At 35.8% G+C, this 18,555-nt stretch overlaps 1 protein-coding gene and 1 pseudogene across 4 annotated transcripts in view; both read right to left on the reverse strand.

Annotated features, from left to right (window-relative positions):
• The window catches only part of ZMYND11 (zinc finger MYND-type containing 11), a 115,337-nt gene extending 98,598 nt beyond the window's left edge, over positions 1-16,739 (reverse strand). For 2 of the 4 annotated variants that reach the window (XM_004702338.3, XM_030885515.2), the window contains exon 1: positions 16,668-16,739. The gene's annotated coding sequence lies outside the window, so the exon portion shown is untranslated. Of the gene's footprint in view, positions 1-4,643; positions 4,668-16,667 lie in introns of those variants that run through there. The other 2 variants (XM_004702340.4, XM_045289868.1) reach the window with 2 other exon arrangements.
• LOC115869607 lies at positions 14,778-14,937 on the reverse strand (annotated as a pseudogene).
• Positions 16,740-18,555: the final 1,816 nt, after the last annotated feature.

Below are 18,555 nucleotides of genomic sequence, written 5' to 3' on the forward strand. Positions count from 1 at the left end.
AATGATGAGGGCAATGAATGTACAAATGCGCTTTACACAATTGATGTGTGTATGAATTGTGATAAGAGTTGTATGAGCCCCTAATAAAACGATTTAAAAAAAAGAGGAAAAAAAGATATATATAAACTTTGTTTCTCAGTATAAAGAAAAAGAAACTGCAAAAAGCAGGTGCAGAGAAACCGCAGTAGCAGAGATAGCAAAACCAGCGACAGGCATTCCAGCCCAAGGAGCAGAGCTTGAGAGAAAAGCGTAGCATACTTAAACTTTGATCTGCCCACCCACTTTTACTTGGAAAACCTCAAACTAAGCTGCTTTACGTTCAATTAATCTTTTGGCTTTATGTTCTAAAGTTTGAATCCATGGCTAAAAGGAAAATGAAGCCTTTAAAATGTATATGTTGTACTTAATGCCTGGTGTATGGTTATTTGTTAGATCTGTAAATGGACCACTTAATTTAAAAGACTATCACTTTTAAAATGTATGCATTTGAACACCAATTCAAAAAGGAGTCTTTTAATAGATTTCTGTCTTTTTAAATGTCTTTCACAGCAGTCTATGTAATAATCGTTCATTGCTAGTAAGCGTTATTTTTTTTCTATTGTGCTAAAGGTACATATGATTATATTTGACTTTTAAAATCCAATTTTCAAAGCAATATAACTTTCATGACATTTAATTAGTCTTCCTTATTAGCAGAACCATGGTCCAAGTTCCACAGCGACATTACGCAATAGTCAACAAGGTACTGCCAGAGTTAGCCTGTAATGTGACTGAGCACACAATTTAAAAGAACCCAAGGGCTTTGTAGACAAATCTAAACAGCAAGACTCCAAATCTTACACAGATGAAAATATAAATGGGCATTTCTTGCTGCCTGATTTTTCTGGTTTTATGCATCATGGAATTTATCAGTCTATTTATTAGAGGAATAATAATACACAGCTATATAAATACACTTATTTAGACTCCTAAGATTTTTTCAAAGTCATGTCTTGGCTCAAGACTGTTGAGATGGAATGTGGGTATCCTGTTTTTCTTTTTTAATCTTTCTTTTTTTAATTTCACAACAGATTCTGCAAGTAACAAATTATAATGGGTAAATAATGTAGAATCTATATAAATTTTATTTATATCAAACAGCTATGTCAAAATATATATTATAGTTAAGTATCATAATTTTGAGACATAAAATTAGTTTTATTTTTGGTCTGATTTAGCCAAAATTTTGGAATTCATTATACAGTCATTGATATTTATACATGTCATTATGTTCATCCATTTATTCACAAATATATATTTAATACCAACAGGTACTGTTTCAGACATTGGGGATAAAGGTCAACCAGTCACAGTTCAAGTGCCTACAGCCATTCGCAGAAGACAGACCTGTAAACAGGTAAGTACATGACAGGGAGGCACAGAGGAGGCGAGGGGAAGAGCTGCCTGGCTTCACTGAAATTTGAGCTAACTCTTAGAAAATGACTCTTATAAATACCCTGTTTGCAAAACTTCCTGTCCTTAGCCAAACACATTCAAAACCAATTTCTAATACTCTTATTTTTATCTGTGAAATCAATGGCCATAACCATGCCTTGACTGCCTTCATGCTTACTCTTAGTTCTGATTATAAAGCGATGGCTGTATTTCTTCTCTGTGACATATCTAAAGTAGCACTGTTGGGCAACAGTAGTTAAATTTAGAAATATTTCCAAATCTAGAGAATTAAAAGGAAAATATTTATTTTATACTTCTCAGTGATTATCTAAATATCATAAGTTATTTAGATCTGTATAAAAGAACAATTAGTAGAAGGTTAGTATTAAATTTTCTATTGCTTAATAAAAATGGGAAGTATAAATGGTCTGTTAGAATCAAGTATTGAAATATAAAAATATATTCCCATGTATTTCTTTACCATCTTATACTTTACCTGTTACAACCAATATCGCATAGCACATTTGTAATTATTTAGAATCTTAAGATTCTAAATTTTAACAGGTTAAAAATGTTGATAAAATTTTTTTTGAAATGTAAAACTATGCTGAAATGTAATAAAATGTCCGATAAACACCTCTCCTATACAGGAAGTTCAGGATGTAAACATTTTATCTGTAGTCATAATCATGGTATCTTATAAACCTGATAGTTAATAAGTAGTCAACAAATGTTTGTTGCATGAAAAAAGTGAAAATTGAATAATTTTCAAAACCGTGTAAAATGCTGTGTGGCCTGCAGAGGTTAAAATTATTTTTTTCTATTCACAGACATTTGGGTTGTAAATTGAGTAATTCAAATGCTTGTGTTTTAAATGTCAGAAGCACATATATATACACAAAATACACTACGGGACAGGATAGTAGTTATTTCATCGATAGCATTTTTGTCAGCAAAATTAAAATCGAAAAAGAACCATTAAGTTGTGGGAGAGATTAGGGTTGTTCTTAAAGAAAATTTGCTAAACAAAATAGGTCTATCATATCGATCAACTTTTAAAATCAAACAGTTTTCCAGCTTGCTCAAACTGATCTTAATTTTATTCAAAGATTATGTGTCCAAACCTGCTGAATATTAATTTACAAAATTTAGTTTATATAAAAGCTTAAATTTTACACTTTTAACAGAAGTAGCCGATAAATACATGAAATTTAATATTTCTCAAATGTGACAGCATTTGTCATAAAACAGGAAAACTTTCTATAAGCAAGAAAGTCAGAATGTAAACCAATGGGGGTAATCGACTAAAATTTTTTGTAAGGATAGAAATAACAGTAGGCTAAAAAAAGATTGATAAAAATTTTTTTGAAATGTAAAATTATGCTGAAATGTAAAATTTTGAAATGTAAAAAAGCATAAGATAAACATCTAACCTTACAGAGCAAAGATAAACAAGTATTTCATAAAATACTTCATATGAGGTAAACATATTTTCCCTTGCACATTACGAATTTTGCTTCCATATTCTTCAAATAAGGAATCTTTTTAACCAGTTACCTAAATTAATATTAAAATAACTTCTGTTTAGTAATGATTAATGGTAGTAATTTCATAACTGCTTTTTTAAAAAGGATTCAAACACCAGGGCTTTTTTTCCAAACCTAAAGATTAATTTTATTAAAATCAACAGATATTATTTATTCCCAATTGGTTCTAGCAATTCATATGAAAGTACATATAATTTGGTTGATGGTCACTAAAACAAACCAAAAGGTAGAGAAAGAATCCAGTTCTATTAAGGTATCCATTCCCTGAGACTATGGGATGGAGAACTGTGAAACAGAACTCAAAGTCCTAGGAGAAATCATACTTCCCAGCTCGGGAACAGAACTCAGCTCTTTGTTAAGACAGTCAACCATTTTAAGATCAAAAGGGCTGCCAATAACCCAGGACAAAGTTCAGAAGGTTAGGAAAGAGGGAAAAATGGAAGCAGGAAATACAGGGAGGAAGTGGGAAGATTGATGATACATGGAGGGGTGGCAATGGGCAAGTTGAATCAGAAAGATCAATATAAAGCTATGATCTGTACAAACTGTAAATCTTCACCTAATTACAATAAAGTTTTCTGTGTTGAAAATGTAACATGTTATTTATTTTAAAAATTTAACCATTATGCATCCAATAAATCAGGGGTGGGAAACCTTTTTTCTGCCAAAGGCCATTTTGATATAATTTATAACATCATTTGTGGGCCATTTAATTAACTCGCCCATAATATGATAGCTGGAACTGCTTCTCTTGGTCAGGTGTGTGATGTTAGCTGTTATTGATTTCACAGCCTACGCGGCCTGTGGGCCTGGACACTGACCTACCCAGCACTAAATGCTCAGTTATCTACTATATGCTCGGTCCTTTGCTCGGTCCTTGGTTACCCACTGCCATGGAGCCTATTCCAATTCACAGCAGCCCTGTAGGGAAGAGCACAGTTGCCCCTTTGGGTTTCCAAGACTTTAAATCTGTATGGGAACAGACAGCTTTATTGTTCTCCCATGAAAAAAAAGGTGGGTTGGAACTGCTGACCTTGCAGTTAGCAGCCCAATGCATAACCCACGGTGCCAGTAGGGCTTCTGACCTTATATGGCTTACTATTTAGGTAGAGAAGAAAATAGGCAATAACCACGAGGGAAAAAAAAGTAGATGAATTCATGTTGTGATAAATCATGTGAAAAAAAATACAAAGAATGAAAAAGATAAACCTTGGGTGGGTTAGAAACCAACCAACATTTTGGTTAGCCGCTGGGTACTTACTTAACTCTTTGCACCAGGTGATTTAATTTCTTCAGTAAGGTTTCTTTTGACCTTTGCATATGAAGATCAGGTATTTGGAGTTTGGCTTTAAAAAGGTTGTCACTATGTATTACCTATCTTTTCACTTAATCCCTTTGTTTTTGGTGCAATGTCTCACTACTACCCTTCTCTGTCATTGAGTTCAGATTCGTTTCAGTTTAGTTTATTCAGAGAATAACAGGTAAGAAGACTGTCTCCTAATAAACTAAACTGGAGAAATTAAATTAAAACTGAAAAAATTAAGTCAGTGACATTTTTGACAGATATTTAAAGGGATTTAAAGGAAAAAAACAACTCACCACCTGACATCCTTACAGTAAAGCCCATACACAGAAATTCCCATTAGTTTTCTAGCACCTCACCCTTAAATATAGTCAGTCAAGGATCATCAGACACGTAACAATGGCTTCTCCATGTAAGAAAATAAGGCCACCTCAAAGAAAGAGAAAAGGAGGAATGGGATAAGAAGAAAAACAGAAAATGCAAGAAACATTTTTTTTCCTTAAGAAATACATAATGGACATTCTCAGTTTTTTCAAAAAGGAATTGCATCTATGAAGCAAAGTGAATACTATAACTGAGACTATTCAGGAAAATTAAAAACATAAATGACAAATTCAGTTGGAAGAAATAAAACAAAAAGAAATACACATAAAGAAAAGAAAAAAACTATATGACAGAATATCTGAGTAACAAGATTTCCAGAAAGAAAATGGAGAGGAGAGAATTATCCAAGAAATAATTCAAATCCCTAGCATTGACAAATAAGTGTTTTCACGTGGACAGAAACAATCAAGTGCCTAGCTCATAAATGGAAGGACAGTCAAAGCACACAGGCTTAGAAAAATCAAACACTGGACATAAAAAGAACATACAAGCTTCCAAGGAGAGAGTGTTAAGTGTACCAGAATACTATCATATTTCTCAGTAGTAGTATGGGAGTCGGAAAATGATAGATCAATGCCATATATTCTGGGGCAAATTATTTTGAACCAAAAATTTTATATCCAAATGATTAAGGTTGAATAAAGACTTCAGACGCATGTCCTATGTACCCTTTCTCAGGAAGCAGCTACCATGAATACAGAAACCACAGAGAAAGGAAGACCTCAATCTTGTCTTCCTCAGGAGACAGGATTGGATAAGAGGATTCCCAAATCAATAGTAGACATACAGTCCACATTGGACCACGAGCATGACTGGCATCAGGAGTAACATATCCAAGGAGTAAAAATGAAACTAATAAATTATCTTAAGAGTCCATAATGCTTCAGTATGCTAGCATATGAAGCAAAAATGTATATCTCAATATTCTTCACATGGGGGGGTGTAATCCAATTGAACCAGGTGTGTAATCCAATTGAATCAGGATTAAAAGTATTTGGTTTAAAAAGAGAAATATAAGTAGATTCCATTTGATCAAATATCCCTAAGAAAAAATGGGAACATAATTATCCTTAAAGTTTGTTACCATAGTCTTAATTTGTTATTTATAGCAACTTTGATAAAATAGAATCTATGCAGAAACCTTAAATAAAATTTTAGTAAATGGAATCATATACCCATTAAAAATGGTGCATTATTCTAGGAATGTAATGGTATTTGGAAAATACATTAGCATTAATGAATGCTATTAGAAGAGATAAGAAGAATATGATCAATTATATAGGTGTAAAAAAAGCACTTAATAAAATCCAAGCTTCATACATGTAGAAAGCATTCAATATAATTGAGGGATACTGCTTTAACATATATTTATTAGTCTCGAAGCCAGCATTGTACTTACTAGAGAAGTATTAGGTGATTTTCTGCTAATATAAAAGCAAAAAAAATCTGTATCTACGTTTACTTAATATTATATTGGAGAAATTTATCAATGCAAATATTACATGAGAGAAATCATTTAGTACATAGGTTCCCAAACCTATTTAGCCTACAGTGTTTGTCAGAAAAACTATTACCACACCCCTGACAATGAAAAACTTTTGTACTTTTTATAATCTAGTATAAAGTCCAGGTATCAGTGTTTGCAGTCCCCTCTGGATCATTCCAACACTTCCCATAGGACAGTATCACTCATTTGGGGGAACTCTGATTTAGAGGATTCAGAATTGATAAAGAGGTAAAGCCACTCCTATTTGCAGATTATACAGGTGATATGATTCTGCGTCCAGTAAATTTAAAAGAATCAATGAAGAAAATTTTCATAAACAGGATATTAAAAAGCAGAACTCAATAACTTCCCAAAAATGAATGAGATGCAATAATGTAAGAGTAGACACCACTGACAATAACAGAAGAAAATTATATAACCGAATATTTTGATAATAAATGTACTAAATCAATATGGTAAAAATTATAAAGCACTCCTGAGAAGTACAGATATATAACTAAACAGATGGAAAGATATAGTCAGGTAGTCCCAATTTATGAAGGATTCAAGTTATAATGGATCATACTTAGGACAACCATTTGGGGGTAAGGAAAGGGGGACATTTTACCACAAAGAATAGGTTCTACAACCTGTTTTGGTGACCACGGTATTAAAAGCTTGTGGGTAGCCATCTAGAGTGCAGCTTATCCGCATCTTCTTATCCAAAGAGTGAAAAGCATCAACAGTACTACACGAACCCCAGCATTCACAACCCTGGGACCAGAAGAAATAAATGATGCCTGGCTACCACTGCTGACCGCTCTAAAGGGGATCACAATAGGAAGTCCTAGTAAAGTAAGGGGGAAACATGGTACAAAACTCAAAGCCAGTAAAAAGACTAGCCGTTCTAGGCCAGTAAAAACACCGGAGACTATGGTGCTTAGTCACATTTCAAGGCTGGAACTGAATCCACCCCTGTGGTTCAACTTTCAGCCAAATGATAGGCAAGTCTAAAAGGCGAAGACTAATACCAGAGAGTACACATTCTTGGCCTGCAGGATCATACCTGCAGGATCAAACGAGCTGTTACCTGCCCAGGAATAAAGTTCAGAAGGCAGGAAGGGACAGGAAAATAGGGCAGATGAATGAAAAAGCAAACACAGGGAGGAAGTATAGGAAAAATATAAATGCAAAATACAATAATAAAATCACCAAGCCTTAGAAGAAAGCATAAGTGAATGGCTTGAAAATAAGATAGTAATAAACAAGATAGCAATTTTTTTTCTATGACTCATGCAGAAGCAATATATGAAATGATTGATACATTTGACTACCACCACCTCCATCCACCAAAAACAAGACCTAAAAACAAATAAGTAAACAATGTTTGTGTGGCCAAAATTCAGCATAAATAAGGTTAACATATAAATACAAATAGGTTAAAATGTTTTGGAACGTTTCACATCAGAAATATAAAAATAATATCCCTGATACATGAAAAAAAAAACCTCTAAAATTTCAGGGAGGAAAAAGAGCCCCAAAATCCGTAGAGAAAATGGGACAAAAGAATAAAATGAAAAATACAAAAAGCTCATAAGTTGTAGGAAAGATGCTATTTCACTCAGACTCTCTGACATGCCATTTAAAACACCCTTTCTCACCTATGTAAATAGTGAAAATCTCAATCCCTGGCCATGTAGACTGTTTTGTATACTATAAAGACACAACAAGTACACTCACACTACAGACAGGGACACAAACCTCACCATCTTTATGGAAAGGAATGTTGCTGTTACTGACACATTGACATGTATTTACCTTTTCTATTTTCTATTATTAATTGGGAGTTAATGCAGATATCATTCACAATTCAATTGCATCAAGCAGAATTGTACAATTGCTACTACAATCAGTTTCCAAAGATCCTTTTTTCCCCCTGGACTTCTTGGACTCCTTGACATTGTCTCCCTCTGCACACACCACCATCACCACCACCATCACCATCACCAAGGAACACACACTCCCACCTCTAACTTACCCTTTCTTCCAGCACTATCAGTGGCAAAACCACAAAATGGTGTTTTGCACACAATGCCACTTACTGTAGCCATTATCTGTAACAGTCATAAGGGACTGCTTTCATTCAATGTGTGTGCAGCACACCAAGCAACTAGAGAAAGGAATGAGGGTTCATGTTGAAATGCCACAGAACAGATACCTGAAGGGAAAACATTAAGTGGACTCCCATCAAAATCTACAATCTTTGTGCTACAAAGGGCACTATCAAGAAAGTGGAAAGACGATTCATAGAAAGGGAAAAATATTTACTTATCACATACCTGATAACTACCCAAAATATATTTCAACATTTATTGCAACTCAAAACTAAAAAGACATGTAAGTCAATCTAAGCATAAGCAAAGGATATAAGAAAACATTTTTCTAAGGATAATATACAAATGGTCAATAAACACATGAAAAGATGTTTAACACTCATTCATCAAGGACATAGAAATCAAAATCAAGATGAGATACTATTTCACATACGATAGCTCTGATCATTTTTTAAAAAATCAAATGGTAAGTGTTAAGGGTATTTTGCCATGTATTTTAATCTAAATTATTTTCCTCCAATTCCCAATACCAGTGCCAAATGTTTATTATTATACATTGTGATTTAGCCTTAATAACAAAAACAGTAATACTTATATGGAAATCATGAAATTCCATTTACAAAACAAACTTGACTGAAACCAAATTGACTCTTTATAATCCCCTTCTTTTGCCAGCAAAAATACTACAGAAACAACAGACTATAAAATATATTGTCAAATCACTAATAACAAAAAGATCTTAGCATAAATAATTAAAATAGTAAACAATACTGTATTAGCCTGGGTACTTCGGAGAAACAAATCCACAGCAACTCACGTATAAGAGAGAGTTTTATGCAAAGAAAATGTGCATCACGAAAACATCCCAACCCAATGCTGCCCAAGCCCACAAGTCCAACATTAACCCATACCCAACACCAGTCCACAAAGTCCTCCACCTCACAAAACAGAGGCAATGATGCCGACTGCAGGAGGAAAGCTGAGTCAATGAACGAACAAGCATCTCAGCACTGGCAGGGGTCTCCACACGGCTGCTCCAGCACCCAGGGCTGCATCGGGATAGGTCCATGTAGCTTCTCCTTGGGGATGTCTTGTATGAAGTCAATCTTGCAAGCTGGAACGGGGAACTGCTAAGGCAGCTGCACTCTGGTGCGACCATCACAAAGCAAGAGATCCGAGAACTAGAAAGGCGAGGCTTCACCACCCAATTATCCCTCCGCCTTTCAACCAGCACCACATGTGATTATCGGCCAGGCTGGCACAATTAACTAACTCAAATACAAAGGATTTTTTTTGTTTGTTTTTTGTCTATTAGTACTTTTAATTGGGCTCATAATGATTCTACACTCTTTATTAAAATACGTTTCTCTGAATAGTGTCCTGGATATTTATGAAGACCCAGACAAAACCATCAGAAATCTGATGACTCTTCATTTTAGTTTTCTTTCAAATAAGCACGATCTACTAGTTTACATCTAAATTTGTGGTCTTATTATTATCTGAAGGGTAGAAAAATAGTCACCACCTTCTTTTCTATTTTTTTTTAAATTGAAGTAAGAGTCTTGGCTTGGCTCTTGATTGAAAGGCTGGTAGTTTAAGTCCACCCAGAGAGAGGCTCTTTGGAAGAAAGCCCCAGTGACCTGTGTCCTAAAGGTCACTGTCTTACTAAAATCCCAATGGAGCACAGTTGTGCTCTGCACACGTGGGTCACAGAACTAACTTCAAGGCTCTTTAATCGAAAGCACATAGCATATTTGTGACAAATCCGTTTAAGCCATGGCAGGTAGCATACTTAAGCCAAGAAATTAATCTTAAGAACAAAGATAGAAAAGTTTACTATCAAACTTCAAGTGCCAGTAAACACGACTCCTATATGTAAAGCACTCAATAGTGGGTTTAGGGGTAATATATACTAAGCTCTTTCCTGGGTATCTGTAGCTGGAAAAGATACAGCTACTACAAGAAAACAACTTCCAAGCAAATTAATGTTATATTTAGTTTGAAGTCAGGAAATCTCAATCCAAAGTAGCTGAAAATAGAAACTAAAATAAGCAGGAATTCGCTATTATATAAAATTATAAAACTACCTTTCCTTCTTTTAGTATTCTGAACAGCTACTTTTCTAAGATTGTAAAATAAACATTCTGAAAAACATTTCACAAGTTAGGTGAGGATATAGTTAAGTGAAGTTGTCCACATTGAATTTTGTAATGACCAGCATGAGAGAATCTCCACCACCTAACAACGGTCAGAATAGGAATCACTTCGATTGTGTAAGTAGCCTTGGTGGCACACTGGTTAAAGCACTGGGATACTAGTAATAAGTTGGCCAGCCAACTTATTCTTGGTTGGGTGGTCCTGAAATTATTACATTATTTCTTAACAAGTCAGTAAAGCAATATAATCACTGTGTTCCAAAGACTTAAAAATCTAAGAAATATGACATACATGTATTTTTATTAAAGCTTGTTTTTTACTGGTCATGCTATATAGCAGCCATAATACCCTATGGTAAGTTAACCACCTACGGCCATGTGGTCAATTCTCCAACTCATAGAAACCCATAAAGGGAGTAAACCTGGTGTTGCGCACGGCTTCTGCAATCCGTATAGGAGCAGACACCTTACCTTTCTCCTGGAGAACGAACACGGTGGGCCTGAGCCACCCAACTTGGGACTAGCAGTTGAACACTTCACCCATCGCAATACCTGGGTTCATGAAATTAGCCAAATTACAGAATTACATATTTTTATTGCCTTTTTGTTTGAAGTTTACCATTATACAATCTATAATTATGACAAACTCCTTTTGATAAAAAAAAACAAAATTAAATTAACCACTGCTCCATTTTTATCAAAATTAATTTATCATCATTTGTGGATTGTATAATGGTAAACTTCAAACCTAAAGGAAATAACAAATAAGCAATTCTGAACTTCAGGATTGGTGGAATATGAATGACTTAAGAGTATATATTAGCACAACACTGTAGGTATTCAAAGGTAGACAACAGGAAAAAAATGTATCAAATACAAATTCCTTACCCTAAAAGTAACAAGTCTTAGAAAATAAATGTTTGAGTAATTTAAAAGGTAGAAAGGCATCTCAATGTTTTTTATTTCTATTCATCTTAATCACTATAACATAATATTACAAAATCTAGGCAATATCTCAACCTGTGCTGGCCTCTTATTCGTTTTTTTTTTAATAGAAAATAAACGTTCATTTCCAATTTTATTTTATTTATATAAAAACTAGAAATTCAACATTAAAATGTAAAAAGCACCTAGGATTTATTTTATTTTTTAATCATTTTATTAGGGGCTCATACAACTCTTATCACAATCCATACATACATCAATTATGTAAAGCACATTTGTACATTCACTAACCTCATCATTCTCAAAACATTTGCTCTCCACTTAGCCCCTGGTATCAGGTCTGGCCTCTTATTCTTTTGGGTTTTTTTGCCCTAAATAGCTTTATCTTTATACATACTCTCTTTTTGTATTACACGAAATTCAACCAAAGAAAATATTTGCAATTGAGTTTAGATTGTGAGTACATGAGAAATTACCCTACATTTTTTAAACCACCATTACTTAGTATTCCACATAAGTATTTTCGTGAAATGAATAAGCAAATCTCATTTTTTCATATATACTTTACAACAGAAGATGGCAAGATAAGTATATCTTTCTAGATCAAAAAGAGTCCTGATGTTGCTGTGGGTTAGGCCTTAAAATGCTAATCGACTATGATTCAAATTCACTAGGTCTTCCCAGGAGAAGGATGAGGCTGTCTGCTCCTGTAAAGATTCACAGTCTCATAAATCCCAGGGAGCAGTGCTACTTAGTCCTATAGGGTCACAATCAGTTGGAAACATCTCGATGGCAGGGGTATTGGTTTTGGTTTTAGATCAAATATACCAACATGGCAGGGGGTAAAGGACAGCGTATGTGGCACAAGTGCGCACAGGACCTATTCCTGTACGAGTGGCACCCAGAATCACATCCAACTTTCATGATGACTTCTACTTCTCAGCAGGTTCAGGAATACACATTCCAGGCTTATTTTGATTTTTGACACTTAATGGACTGAAAGATATGCTATGACTTTTCTATTTAAAATATTTTGCTAAATATGACCTAGAATCTGAAATCTTCAACTATCTTACACATTATGAAGTATCAGACAACAAAGGACATAGGATTAGCTTTCACAATGTCTGCCAATAAAAGTGGTGCTTCCTAAAGCTAAATTGCCAAATACTTCTGTAACTACAATACGATGCCTACATCGAAAGCATTTTTGAGTTTCAATTTGTTTAAAATATGTTTCTGATAGTATGACGGGTCACATGTTCTGCTGCTAAACACAAAGGCAACAGTTAGAGACCACCAGCCACTCCCTGGGAGAAAGATAAGGCTTTCTACTCCCATGAGGATTTATAGTCTCAGAAACCCAGGGAGGCCGTTCTCCTCTTCCTATGGGTAGTGACAAGTGGGAACCAAGTCAATGTCAGTGAGCTTGAGGTTCTTCATAGTCTTGGAAAGAGATTCAAATAGATTTGATCTCATTTCATATTTCTAATAGAGTCACAATGACTGTCGATGAGTTGAGAAAGGCGTCTGACGTCAACGAGTAAACTTAAAGGTTACTGGCAAAGGACAGGTAAGTCAGGCTGGGAAACTAAAAAAAATGATATAACTACTAATTATAGTTTATGGAAAGCATACTCTTTTCCAAAATAATCCCAACTCGTTATCACCAGATATGACCTCAGTGTGAGGAATGACTGACCCCAAGAGTTAACCCCATGATTTTGGGCAAGTTCATGATCTTTAACGATGAGGCAGGCTAGGGAACCAATGACTACTCTCTCATCTGAGGAGCAGGGTTCCCCATTAAAAAAAGAGAAAACTACACTCCCAATCAACCTTTTTTCTTTCTCACAACAGTGTAATTGCCCTTCTTACTGATTTAGAACAAAACAAAACAAAAATGGATTACCATTGAGTCAATTCCACCTCACAGCAACCCTACATAGCTTTTCCAAGGCTGTGAATCTGTATAAGAGCATATTGCATCATCTATCTCCTGTGGAGTAGCTGGTGGGTTGGAACTGCCAACCTTACAGTTAGCAGCCCAATGGTTGCACAACAGAGCCACCAAGTAATCTAATACATATTGAAAATATGAGGGCACTGGGAAGTGCGTACAGAACAATACCATTCCTTTTTACTGTTTTAAAAGAAAAAACTTCCCAACACTTATATTGGCATATAATTCACATGTCATACAATCCAATGGTTTAATGACGTCATGAAGAATTAGTTGTACAACCATTATCTTTTAATCCAATTGTTCTACAAACTTTTTGAAGTTCTTTTGTATATTACTTGGTAAACAAGGAAATTCATTCTTACACATACACATCAAAACAACATACTCAAATATTAAAATATTAAGCTAGCCAACATATTTATTTATACTTTTCTTGTTTTGTTTTTCCAAGGTACTATCTATAACATTGAGCTTTTAAATTAGTACTATGAAACCCTAATACAGGGACGGTTTGATGACATAAACATTAAAGTTCGCAAGTAACTAGCACTGAAATATATTTTATAGCTGCATATGGCCAACTCTCTAATTATTCTAATTATATTAGAATAACAGTATTACATTGAATCAACCAACCAATCAGTATCTATGTGCAGTAAACAACAGATATTATGAAAGCTAATAATGCTAGAAGAGGTAAGAAGGTTTATCTAGTTCAGGAAAACAAAAAAAGCTATGCTCAAAAAGTGACAGAGAAGGGCTAGGACACTTAGGGTTAGCGGATAAGCTTAAAGGAAATGAACACTGAAACGCCACATAGGGCCAGCATAGGATGTAGGGGCCAGATTATATGGGGTTATATAACCATTGTTAAAGGTCTGTCAAAAGCAGGGTAAGAGATTTGACTCTCAACATCTATGTGCTTCAATCACGATAATCTCAGCACCCTTGTGAGTCAGTAAGGGAGAAGTGTGCTACGGGTACTTGGAAGACAGGTTTTGTAGCCCTTTAAAAAATTAGCTCTTCTTCTGATTGTTGTTGGGTCTAGAAGTGGTAGCCAAAACTGATGTGGCTCTGTGCAACCAGCAGAGGAACTAGCCTCAGAGTAAAGCTGAAAATGAGGATGGCAGGCTGGATCAATAGGCAGGCGCTGGGGATGCTGTACCTGGTGATTGTCTCATACCTGGAGTCCATTCTACTTCTCAATTTAAAGTTTCAGGAGATTCTATGTTTGCTTAATGGTGGTACTTGATAGAATCTAGGTTTGCAGTAAAGCATAGCTGAAAGCATTTTGGCTGATACGGTAATTGCCATATAAATGAGAGCATGAACAGGGCTGCAATTCTCAAAACCATTGAGTCATCTCCAACTCATTAGTGACCCCATTTGACAGGGTGGAACTGCCCCTATGAGTCTCTGAGACCGACTTCCCCCCACCCCCCAAATATATGAGAAATATACTACTTCTCAACCTCTACTGGAAGGTTGGGAGCCCTGCGAACTCCTTTTTTCATGTAGCATGTTATGGTTATATTCTTCCTTCTAAAGCAGGGTTCTCAACCGTCCTAATGCCGCAACCCTTTAATACAGTTCCTCATGTTGTTGCCACCCCCAACCATAAAATTATTTTCGTTGTTACTTCGTAAGTGTAATTTTGCTACTGTTATGAACCGTAATGTAAATATCTGATATACAGGATGTATTTTCATTGTTACAAATTGAACATAAACATAATTAAAGCATAGTGATTAATCATGAAACAGTATGTAATTATATATTGTGAAATTTTTATGTGTTTACTGATGGTCTTAAGTGACCCCTCTTGAAAGGGTCATTTGACCCCCAAAGGGGTCACAACCCACAGGTCCAGAACCGCTGTCCTAAAGGGATAAGGAGCAGATCTTTCCACATCAAGAAACTGTAACTCTTGAAAGGAGTGAAAAGCCTCATCTTTCTCCAGTGGTTTCTAACTAATGACCTTGTGGTTAGCAACCAATGCTTAACCCACTTCAACACCAAGGTTCTTCAGGGCTCACACACTGAGGGGAGACAAATAGTACGGTAAGAATAGATAGAGCCACAGGGCAGAGCAGCAAGAAACTTCAACATTTAATTCTATATAGTAAAAGAAGAGGGTTTTGCAAACACAGAAGCAGCCATAGGTTATAAAGAAGAGTAGAAGCGTGTGGCATTACAAGAACAAAGCACGAGAGTGGCAGCTAGCTATGTTGCTGAAAGATCAAGTAATGTGAGGGCTGATGATACGCATACTGCATTTTGCAACTTACAGATCACCGGTGACCTTATCCAGAACAATTTCAAGTCTGGTGGTGGTAAAGCTAGACTGGGGAGGTGGAGAAATGAGTAGCATTCAAAGAAGAAGGAGAAATAACAAGGAAAGACATGCCTTTTGATGAGTTGTTCACAAAAGAGAGAGGCTAGGGGCGAGGAGGAGAGAAAAATACACGTTCAGAAAAGATTTTTGTTATTGTTTGGTTGTTTTTTACTTTGTGTTACAAAATGGGAAATGTCTGAGTACATTTGAATGGAAATGGGAGATGGTCAATATAGAAAAGAGGAAATAAAATAGGTGAGAGGTCCCACGCGGGAATGATATATAGAACAGAGCTGAAAAGATTGACTTGGATAGGAGGAAATAACGAGTGTCTGTCTGTATGTTGGCTGATCTGGAATAAGGAAAGTTATTTCCAATCAGAATCTTTTTCTTCCATGAATAAAAGCTCAAAGTCATCTGCAAGAATGAAAAAAGATGAGTGAAAGAGAAAGATTTGAACAAAGTGTTTTTAAAAAGTAACTCATTATGTAAAGTGGGAGAAATGAGCTAATTAGAAAAATAAAGTATGAACGAGAGCCTATTTAGCTCCAAGAATTTTCAATGGTACCAGTCTGCTCACTAGGTGATTTTCCCCCCATTAGGATGCAATTAATGAAACTGTTATCATTAAATTCATGCAGAATTTAGGTTTTGCCTATAACGGATAATCAGAAAAGACTGGAACTACCTCTAAAATCTAGGAAAAACTGCAATACCCCAATAGGAAAAAGACAAGTAAGTCAGTTAAGTGGGCAAAGCATCCGACCAGACAATTCACCAGAGAAGACATGTAAGGGTGAGCAAGCAGATGAAGAAATGTTCACAATCTGGGAGACACAAATCCAAACAACGAGACACCACCTTAAACTAACAATGACAATAACATTTAAAAGCAGGAAATAACAAATGTTGGAGAGGTTGCTGAGGCCGAAACCCTCATACACTGCTTGTGGGATTGTCAACATGTACAACCACTGTGGAAAGCGACATAGCTTACCTCAAAGAACTGGGAGTAAAAATTCCTTATGATCCAGCAATCCCTCTGCTGGGTATCTATCCTAAAGAAGTAAAGAGTCAAAACATAAACAGACATACATATACTCATGTTCATTGCAGCACTGTTCACAATTGCAAGAAACTAGAAAAAACCTTCATGCCCATCAATAGAAAAGTGAATACAGCAACTTTGGTACATCCACACAATGGATACGAGGCATCGTTAAAACAACGGTGAGACCACGAAGCACCCCCTGGCGTGGAGAGACACGCAGAGCACTATGCTGAGTGAAGTTAGTCAATCACAAAAGTACAAACCTTGTTTAAGAGACCCCTGTTATAAGGGAAGGAAACCAAGACACAATCAAGGTAAGAACTTTCATAGCACAGGGAACAGACTTTGGAGTTTGTCTGGGTGGGCAAGTGAAAGCAACAGACTCCATGGTTGAACAGCAATTAATAATAGAACTTTTTAAATGTTTGGCCATTTTTAACTGTAAAATATCATGTACCTTTTAGAAAATCTGATTCAAAACTCTTTAAAAACAGATCATGGCTTTTGCTTTATTACCTCAGGTATAACAGGGAGCAAAGGGGGGGCAGTATAAGGCTCTGGATGACAGTGGAAGCCCCAAACCATCTGCAGGGTCCCCACTTGACTTAAGCCGACAGTGAATTCCTCTGACTGACTACTAACCAGGGATGCGAGTAGCATCGCTACTGGAGAGAGTACACTGGGAAGTGGACTAATGTGGATGCAGTTAGGTTAAAATTTAACTCCTCTGTTCTCCCTTTTGACCCATTTTAAATTTGTTCTAGTTTTTATTATTTTCTGTTACTTTTCCAACTGAGGTTTTTGGGTTTTATTTTGTTCTTGAGTGGTTTTTGGCAGGGGGGGGGTGTATGATTTTCTTTATATGGAATCCCAGAAAGGTAAAATCTATAGAGACTAACTACATTAATAATTTCTTCACGTTATGGCCGGGAAGTTGCGAGAAATGAGGAGCTAATAAGGAGTACAAGGATGAAGAGAACGTAAAATTGTGATGAATGCACAACTCTTGCACAGCAATATGTTAAACTAAACTGCAGGATACGTGGATTAGATGCCAATTTAAACTGATGTACTGCTTCCCTAAGAAAACCCTACAGAGCAGTTTCTACTTTGCAATAACTGAGCTGTGAGACTCAATGGCAATGGGCAATTTCGTTGTTTGAGATGTTAACATAACATGAAGTATGCTTAAAGAACAAGAGGAAAATATAGACAATGAATTAAAAACTGAGGAAAACAATGGAAGAAAATAAGTATTTAAATAAAGAGACAAAATAGAACTTATAATTAGAAACTATAAAATTAGAAAGTATGAAAAGTAACAAACAAACAATTAATGGAACTGAAAAATATAATATCCAAATGAACAATTCAGTAAGAAATCAATAGCAGATCTACGTTGACAGAATAAATAATAAATTATATAAGGCAATAGAAACCATCGTCAGAAGAAAAACAGTAAGACAAAAAGAGTGACACTTGGGATATAACTGAGTGGCACAGGGACGGCAACAATGGGCTCAAACATTACAGTTTTGAAGACAGCACAGGATAGGGCAAGGTTCTGTGGTGCGTAGGGTCACTGTGACTCAGAACCAACTGGACGGCTCTTACCAACAACTCAAGCAAACCCTAAGTCCCTGGTGATGCAAATGGCTAAGCAACTGACCACGAACTAACAGGCTGGCAGTTCAAATTCACCAGAGGCACCTCAGAAGAATGGCCTGGCAATCTACTTCTACAAAGTCACTTCCTTGAAAACATTATGAAACGTTGTACTACTCTGCACACATGGGTAATCATGAACTGGAATCAATTCAAAGGTGACTGGGTT

The sequence above is a fragment of the Echinops telfairi genome, unplaced genomic scaffold (assembly GCF_000313985.2).
Source record: "Echinops telfairi isolate 266 unplaced genomic scaffold, ASM31398v2 ScPeMD7_31;HRSCAF=116, whole genome shotgun sequence".
NCBI lineage: Eukaryota > Metazoa > Chordata > Mammalia > Afrosoricida > Tenrecidae > Echinops > Echinops telfairi.